The 7500-nt window shown below is 37.9% G+C and overlaps 1 protein-coding gene across 5 annotated transcripts in view; it reads left to right on the top strand.

Moving 5' to 3' along the window:
* The window catches only part of LOC122261496 (ras-related protein Rap1), a 69670-nt gene that overhangs the window by 38782 nt on the left and 23388 nt on the right, over window positions 1-7500 (top strand). The gene's annotated exons all lie outside the window — the stretch shown is intronic.

Here is a 7500-nt window from a genome sequence, read left to right as displayed (position 1 = left end):
CCACCCCCCTCCCCCCTCCCCCTGAACCCCTTTAACCCTCCCCTCCCCCCTACCAACAACCCCTTCTCTCCCCCCCCCTCCCTCCCTCACGCCACCCCCTTTCCCCATCCTCTTCTCTTTATCCTTCCCATCCTATTTCATCACTCCCTTCTCCTCCCCTCTTTCCTATACCCTGGGAGAAAGAGATAGATAGACACAGAGAGAATAAGAGAGAGAGAGAGAGATAATGGGAGAAAGAGATAGATAGATAGAGAGAGAGAGAGAGAGAGAGTATAAGAGAGATAAATAGATAGAGAGAGAGAGAGAGAGACAATGGGAAAAAGATATAGATAGATAGATAGAGAGAGAGAGAGAAAGAGAGAATAAGAGAGAGAAAGAGAATGGGAAAAAGAGATAGATAGAGAGGGAGAGAGAGAAAGAGAGAATAAGAGAGAGAAAGAGAATGGGAAAAAGAGATAGATAGAGAGAGAGAGAGAGAAAGAGAGAATAAGAGAGAGAAAGAGAATGGGAAAAAGAGATAGATAGATAGATAGAGAGAGAGAGAGAGAAGAGAATAAGAGAGAGAGAGAGAGAGAGAATGGGAAAAAGAGATAGATAGATAAAGAGAGAGAGAGAGAGAGAATAAGAGAGATAAATAGATAGATAGATAGAGAGAGAGAGAGAGACAATGGGAAAAAGAGATAGAGAGAGAGAGAGAGAAAGAGAGAGAATGGGAAAAAGAGATAGATAGATAGATAGAGAGAGAGAAAGAGAGAATAGGAGAGAGAGAGATAATGGGAGAGATAGATAGACAGATAGAGAGAGAGAGATAATGGGAGAAAGAGACAAATAGATAGATAGATAGAGAGAGAGAGAGAGAGAGAGAGAGAGAGAGAAGGAGCTAGAGGCACCTAAGAGTGACACGTTTAAAGAATAGAAAAAAAAATCATGTAAAAATGTTTTTATTCTTAATTTCATCTTCTGATATACATATTACGAAAACAATAAATAAAGATGGTGAGAAAGCATGGTGTCGATGATGCAGAATTTAACGATAATGATAATGATGATGGTATTAATGATGATAGTAGTGATAATGATGATAAAAGTAATGGTGATAATGATGATAAAAGTAATGGTGATGATGATGATAATGATGATGAAGATGATAATGCTAATGATAACAGTGATGATAAAAATCACAATGATATTACTGATGATAGCAATATTGTAATAGCAATAATGATGACAGTAATAACATAGATGAATATCCTAAGAAAGAAAGTAACAGTAATAATGACAATGATGATAAAAATCAAATGATGATTCTAATAATGATAAGAGTAATAACAGTGATAGTAATGATAGTAATAACAATAATTACAGTAATAATAACAATAACAGAAAATAATGATTATTATAATAATTATATATTTTTTTTTCCCATTCATGAGAAAATAATTAAATGAATAGATATATAAATATAAAATAAAATGGAGATAGATATTAATAGATAAAGAGATATATAGATGATCAAAACGAAATGAATAGGAAGAAATCTAAAAATCTAAAAGAAAAAATATATATACATAGATAGATATAGAAAGAAATACAGATATTAAGATTCATTATTGTATAAAATGTATGATTTTTTAATTTCTTATATTTTATTTTTTTTTAATCCATGAAATTATAGGTACGTTATTATTTAAGTTTACAATGGGATATATCTAAATCTACACAGATAGATATTTGTGTAAGTAAATAAATCCAGGAATAGATGGTTAGTAGTAATAGTTAGTAGTAGTAGTAGTAGTAGTGGTAGTAGTAATGATAACAATAGTAGTAATAATGGAAACAGTATTAGTGAAAGTATTATTGCTAGTAATAGTAGTAACAGCAGTACTGGTAGTATTAGAAGTAATAGTAGTATTAGTATTAGTAGAAGTATTCGTTGTAGCAGTAGTGGTAGTAGTAGTAGTAGTAGTAGTAGTGGTGGTAGTGGTAGTAGTAGTAGTAGTGGTAGTAATAATAGTAGTAGCAGCAGCAGCAGTAGTAGTAGTAGTAGTAGTGGTAGTAGTAGTAATAGGAGTAATAATAGTAGCAATAGGAGTAATAACGGGGGTAATGATATTAGTACCTGTCGTTGTAGTAGCAGAAATAGTAATAACAAAGCAGCAATTTCAATGGGATTTGCATAAAAGGGGAAAAATGAATTAAAAAAGAAAATGAAAGGAAGAAAGAAGAGGGTGAATGATGAAAAGGGTGAGAGCGATAATGATGATAATAATGATAATGATAATGATGATGATAATGATAAAACAACAACAACAACAATAATAATGATTAATAATGATAATGATGATAATAATAATTGATGGAAACGATGAAATTGAGAAAGAAGAAAAAACATTCCCACGATGAATAAGAGGAAGAGGTAGAAAAGGAAGAAGATTAGGAAGAGAATGAAGAGAAAGAGGAAGAGGAAGAAAAAGAAGAAGAAGAATAGGAAGAGAATGAAGAGAAAGAGGAAGAGAGAGAAAATGAAGAAGAAGAATAGGAAGAGGATGAAGAGAAAGAGGAAGAATAAGAATAAGAAGAGAATGAAGAAAAAGAGGAAGAGGACGAGAAAGAAGAGGAAGAATACAAAGAGGATGAAGAGAAAGAGGAAGAAGAGGAAAAAGGAAGAAGAGTAGACGGTGGAAGAGGAAGAAAAGGAAGACGAAGAGTAGATGGAGGAAGAGGAAGAAGAAAAGTAGAGTAGGAAGAGGATGGAGAGAAAGAGGAAGAGGAAGAAAAGGAAGAGTAAGACAAAGAGGAAGTAAGAGGAGCGATAATCGAGACAAGAGGAGAAGGGGGAGAGGGAGAGAAGAGAGAGAAAAGGGGAGAAAGAGGGAGATGGTACAGAAAGATGGAGAAGGAGATGGAACGAGGAGCCGAGAAGAAAGGCGTTGCCACGGAAAGGGGCGCGAGGCAGAAAACGATAAGAGAGAGAGAGAGAGTGTGGGGGGGGGGGAGAGAGAGAGAGAGAGAGGAAGAGAGAGAAACAGACAGACAGACAGACAGAGAGAGAGAGAGAGAGAGAGAGAGAAAGGAGATAGAAGGAGAGAGAGAAAGAGAGAGTGGGAGATAGAAAGAGAGAGGGAGAGAGAGAAGGAGAGAGAGAGAGAGAGAGAGAGAGAGAGAGAGAGAGAGAGAGAGAGAGAGAGAGAGAGAGAGAGAGAGAGAGAAAGAGAGAGAAGGGGGTGGGGTGAGAGATAGATAGATAGATAGAGAGAGAGAGAGAGACAGAGAGAGAAAAAGAGAGAAAGAGAAAGAGAGAGAGAGAGAGAGAAAGAGAAAGAGAGAGAGGGTGAGAGATAGATAGATAGAGAGAGAGAGAAGGAGCTAGAGGCACCTTAGAGTGACACATTTAGCCTACGTAAGTCCACGTGCATAACCGATGACGTTTGGGATAACCCTAATTTGCATGTAATTACACCCCCTCCTCCTTACCCCCCCCCTCCCCACTTTCTAGATTCTTCCCCCCCCCCCCTGTCTCTCCTCCCCACTCTTCTTTTCTCTTTGTTTTCCTTTTCTTCTCACCTTTTCTTACTTTTTCTTCCCTCTATCCCCCCGTTCTAATCCTCCTTACCTCCTCTCCCCTTCCTTCCCCCTCCCATTCCACATACCTCCCTTCTCTACCTGTTTAACTCCCCCTACCTCCCCTTTTCCCCCTCTTTTCCTCTCTCCGCCTCTATCCCAATCTCTCCCTTTCCCCTCCCCTTCTACTCTTTCTCTCCCCCACCTCTCCCTCTCTCTTTCCCCTTATCTCTCCTCCCTACCTTCCTTTACCCTCCCCTTCTCCCCTTCCTACCCTTTTTCTCCTCTTCTTCTTCTCCTCTATTCCCTCCATTCACCTCTCCCTTTTCCCCTCTTCGTATTCAGAAGGACGAAGCACAAGAGACCTACTACTGCAAAGGGGAAATAGACAGAATCTAATGAACCTTGTTGCTTTCCCTTCTCTTATTATTGGATATTGTATCCTCCCCTTCTCTTATCTCAACAGTGCTTCCTCTTAAATTGGTTAATAGCAGTGTTCCCCTTCGTGCTGATGGCGTTTCCCGCCTCTTGAATTGGTGATTGCGTTGTTGTTGTTGTTGTTGCTTGTTTTGTTTTGTTTCTCATCTTGGCTTGGGTTTTAGTTAATGCTGTAAGAGTAGTTGCGTTTATCATTTTGTATTTACCTCTATTAGTTTTATTTGATTTTTCCGAAGGATAAGGGAAATAAGTAGGTCCACATCGATGATAATCCTAGTTGGCAACTGACTTACGCGAAGCTCCGCCCCCTTTCTACTGAATCGTAAGCTTTCACTGTGTTTTTTTTTATGATTTATGTTTAGATAACTGTCGGATATATTATATCGCTTTCTTTCTATTATCTATGATCCCCAAATAAGTAAATCATATATAAACAATGACCCAAGAAAAATCAGAAAGAATATACATTTTTTGCATGATGTTGATAGCAAGAAAGAACTGAATGACAAGACTTTTTTTTTATTCAATTACACATAAAATTGTACCATAAAATATAATAATGTGCATTGCGAAATGAACAATGTCACATACTGTAAATTAATATTCTACATGATGAAATACCACAAATATAGATACTGAAATGTAGTACGCAATTTGCAACATAAATATTTATGTTACGAAATATATACAGGGGAAGTTTATTCAGGCAAAATTTTCTTTCTTTGAAGGCATTCATCTGCATATTCAGTCTTAATTTTTTTGAATGCCTGCCACCTGTTACCGCTTTATTGGATGTTTCTGAAATCTATTTTTTTCCATATTCATTTGGGAAATATTTGACAAAAAAGTATTCTATCGTATTTACAAGTAGTTACACTTTATTAGCCCAAAGAATAAGTGTGTCCCTAACACTAATTGACTCGTGTCTTTTTCCCTCTTGGCTATAACCTGTTTTTTCCCCTTCTTTGAGACGTCCTGTTTTTTTTCCCTCTTGTTATCCTATTTTCTTTCCTTTTTATCTTTGTGTTTTTTACCTACTTGCCTTTGTGTTTTTTCCCACTTGTCTTTGTTTTGTTTTTTTGTTTTTTTTTCACTTGCCTTTGTGTCTCTTTCTCCTCTTGCCTTCCTTTATCCCCTCTCCCCTTTATATTTTTCCTCTCTTGCCTTCCCCTTTTTTTCCCTCTTCCCTGCAGGTTTCCCCCCCTCTTACCTCCGTCTTTTTTCCCTCTTGTCTCCGTCCTTATTATCCCTCTTGCATTCGTCCAAATTTTCCCTTCTTCCTCTTTATTTCCTTCTTCTTCCTCTTCATTTGGAATTGTGGTTTCTTTTTGAGAGTATAATTTCCTTCCTCTTGGCGTCTCCGTTTGACTTTCATCTGTTCCCCGGTTCTATTTGCAATATAAAAATGCATTAAATAAGAAAAAGAACATTTCAGAGTAGGAAAGGATCGGATAATTTAATTATGATGATGTTAGTAATAAAGATGATAATTATAACGATAATGTGATGATATAATAATCATAAGTTATATAATAATCATATTAATGATAATGATGATAATGATCATAATAAATAATGATGATAATGATCATAATGAATAATGATGATATTGATAATGATATCGATGATGATATTGATAATAATGGTGATGATGATAATAATAATGATGCTAATGATACTGATACTAATAATAATGATGTTAATGATACTGATACTAATACTAATACTAATGATACTAATAATGATGATAAAAATAATTTTGATAATAACAACAACAACAACAATTACCATAATAATAACAATAATGATAGCGATGACGACACAAACGATAACAATAATATCAATTACAAAAATAACAACAACAACTTGAACGGCATAATCCATGCTCTTCTCTTCCCAAATTACGACATAATCCGCCCAGGTTGTCAAGCGAGGTCATGTCATGGGTTGATCCGTATGCAAATGAAGCGATATGGAATTACTTCGTCGAGTCAGAGGCATCTTCGGAGATCCCGGATGTGGTTGTGCTTCTAATGGGGTTATTGAGCTGTAATTACGAGGGGTAGGGGGTGGAGGGGGGGTATGGGGAGGAGCGGTAGGGGATGGGGGTGGGAGATTTGGTGTATGAGGGGTAGGGGATGGGGGTGGGGTATGAGGGGGTATGTGGGTGGGAGATTTGGGTTATGAGGGGGCTGGTAGGGGATGGGGGTGGAGTATGAGGGGGTATGGGTTAGGAGAGGTATGGGGAGGAGGGGGAAAGGAAGGGGGGGGGGGTCGGATATGAGGTGGAGTTATGAGGGATATGTTGAGGACGATTGAATGATGAGAGGGGAGGAGAGTAGGGGAATGGGGGGTAAAGGACGGATCAAAGGGGAGGGGGGTCGTAAGGGGGAGGGGGGTCGAGAGTCGTATGAAAAGATGGATTGGTTTAACAATTGGAGGGATTATGGGGGGGAGGGAGAGGGAGGAAGGAGGGGATAAGTTAGGGTTGAATAGGTTGAATAGGAGGAGGAGTGGGGGAGGGGGGAAGGGGATAGAGAGAACAAGCGTAATTAAATCTAATTCAAGATCGAAGTTTAATTCAAAGTATAAAAATACAAATCAAAATGAAAAAAGTAAAAGAAAAATATCGAAAGATAAACACATATCTAAAAAAAAAATAACAAAATGATACATAATTAATAGATATTCAATAAATATATCAGGACTAAAAACGAACTAGTAAAAGAATAATAAATAAAATGAAATTTCAAAAACTTAAGAAAGAATAAAATATATATATATATATATATATATATATATATATATATATATATATATCTATATATATATATATATATCAAGGCCCTCCATCTACCCAAATAACTCAAATAACTCATCCCTTTCCTCCTCCTCCTCCTACTCCTCCTCCTCCTCCTACTCATCCACTTCTTCCTCCTCTTCTTCCTTCTCATCTTCCTCCTCTTCTTCCTTCTCATCTTCCTCTTCTTCTTCCTTCTCATCTTCCTCCTACTCATTTACTTTTTCTTCTCCCTTCTCCTTCTTCTACTCATCCACTTCTTCCTCCTCTTCTTCCTTCTCCTCCTCCTGCTCCTCCTCCTCCTCCTCCTCCTCTACCTCCTCCTCCTCTTCTTCCTCCTCTTCCTCTTCCCCCTCCTCCTCATCTCTACCTCTACCTCCTCCTTTTCCTCCTCCTCTACCTCCTCCTCCTCTTCCTCCTGTATCTCCTCCTCCTCCTCTTCTGCCTGCTCCTCCTCCTCCTCCTCCTCCTCTTTCAGTCTGTTTTCATGCCTCTCTCGCCCTTTATATCGGATGACATTTTATTCAAATAATGATCAATCGGGCGAAAGGAGGTTCATTATAATCTGATATCTGTCAGAGAGAATTCGTGTGGATGTGTGATTGTGTGTGTGTGTGTGTGTGTGATTGCGTGTACGCGTGGGATTGTGTGTGTGTGTGATTGCGTGTACTTGTGGGATTGTGTGTGTGATTGTGTATGTG

Source organism: Penaeus japonicus, unplaced genomic scaffold (assembly GCF_977035675.1).
Source record: "Penaeus japonicus unplaced genomic scaffold, GWHDUDI00000001_assembly GWHDUDI00000025, whole genome shotgun sequence".
NCBI classification, from domain to species: domain Eukaryota; kingdom Metazoa; phylum Arthropoda; class Malacostraca; order Decapoda; family Penaeidae; genus Penaeus; species Penaeus japonicus.
Note: the sequence above shows the minus strand (reverse complement) of the source record. Positions and strands in the feature narration are given on the sequence as shown.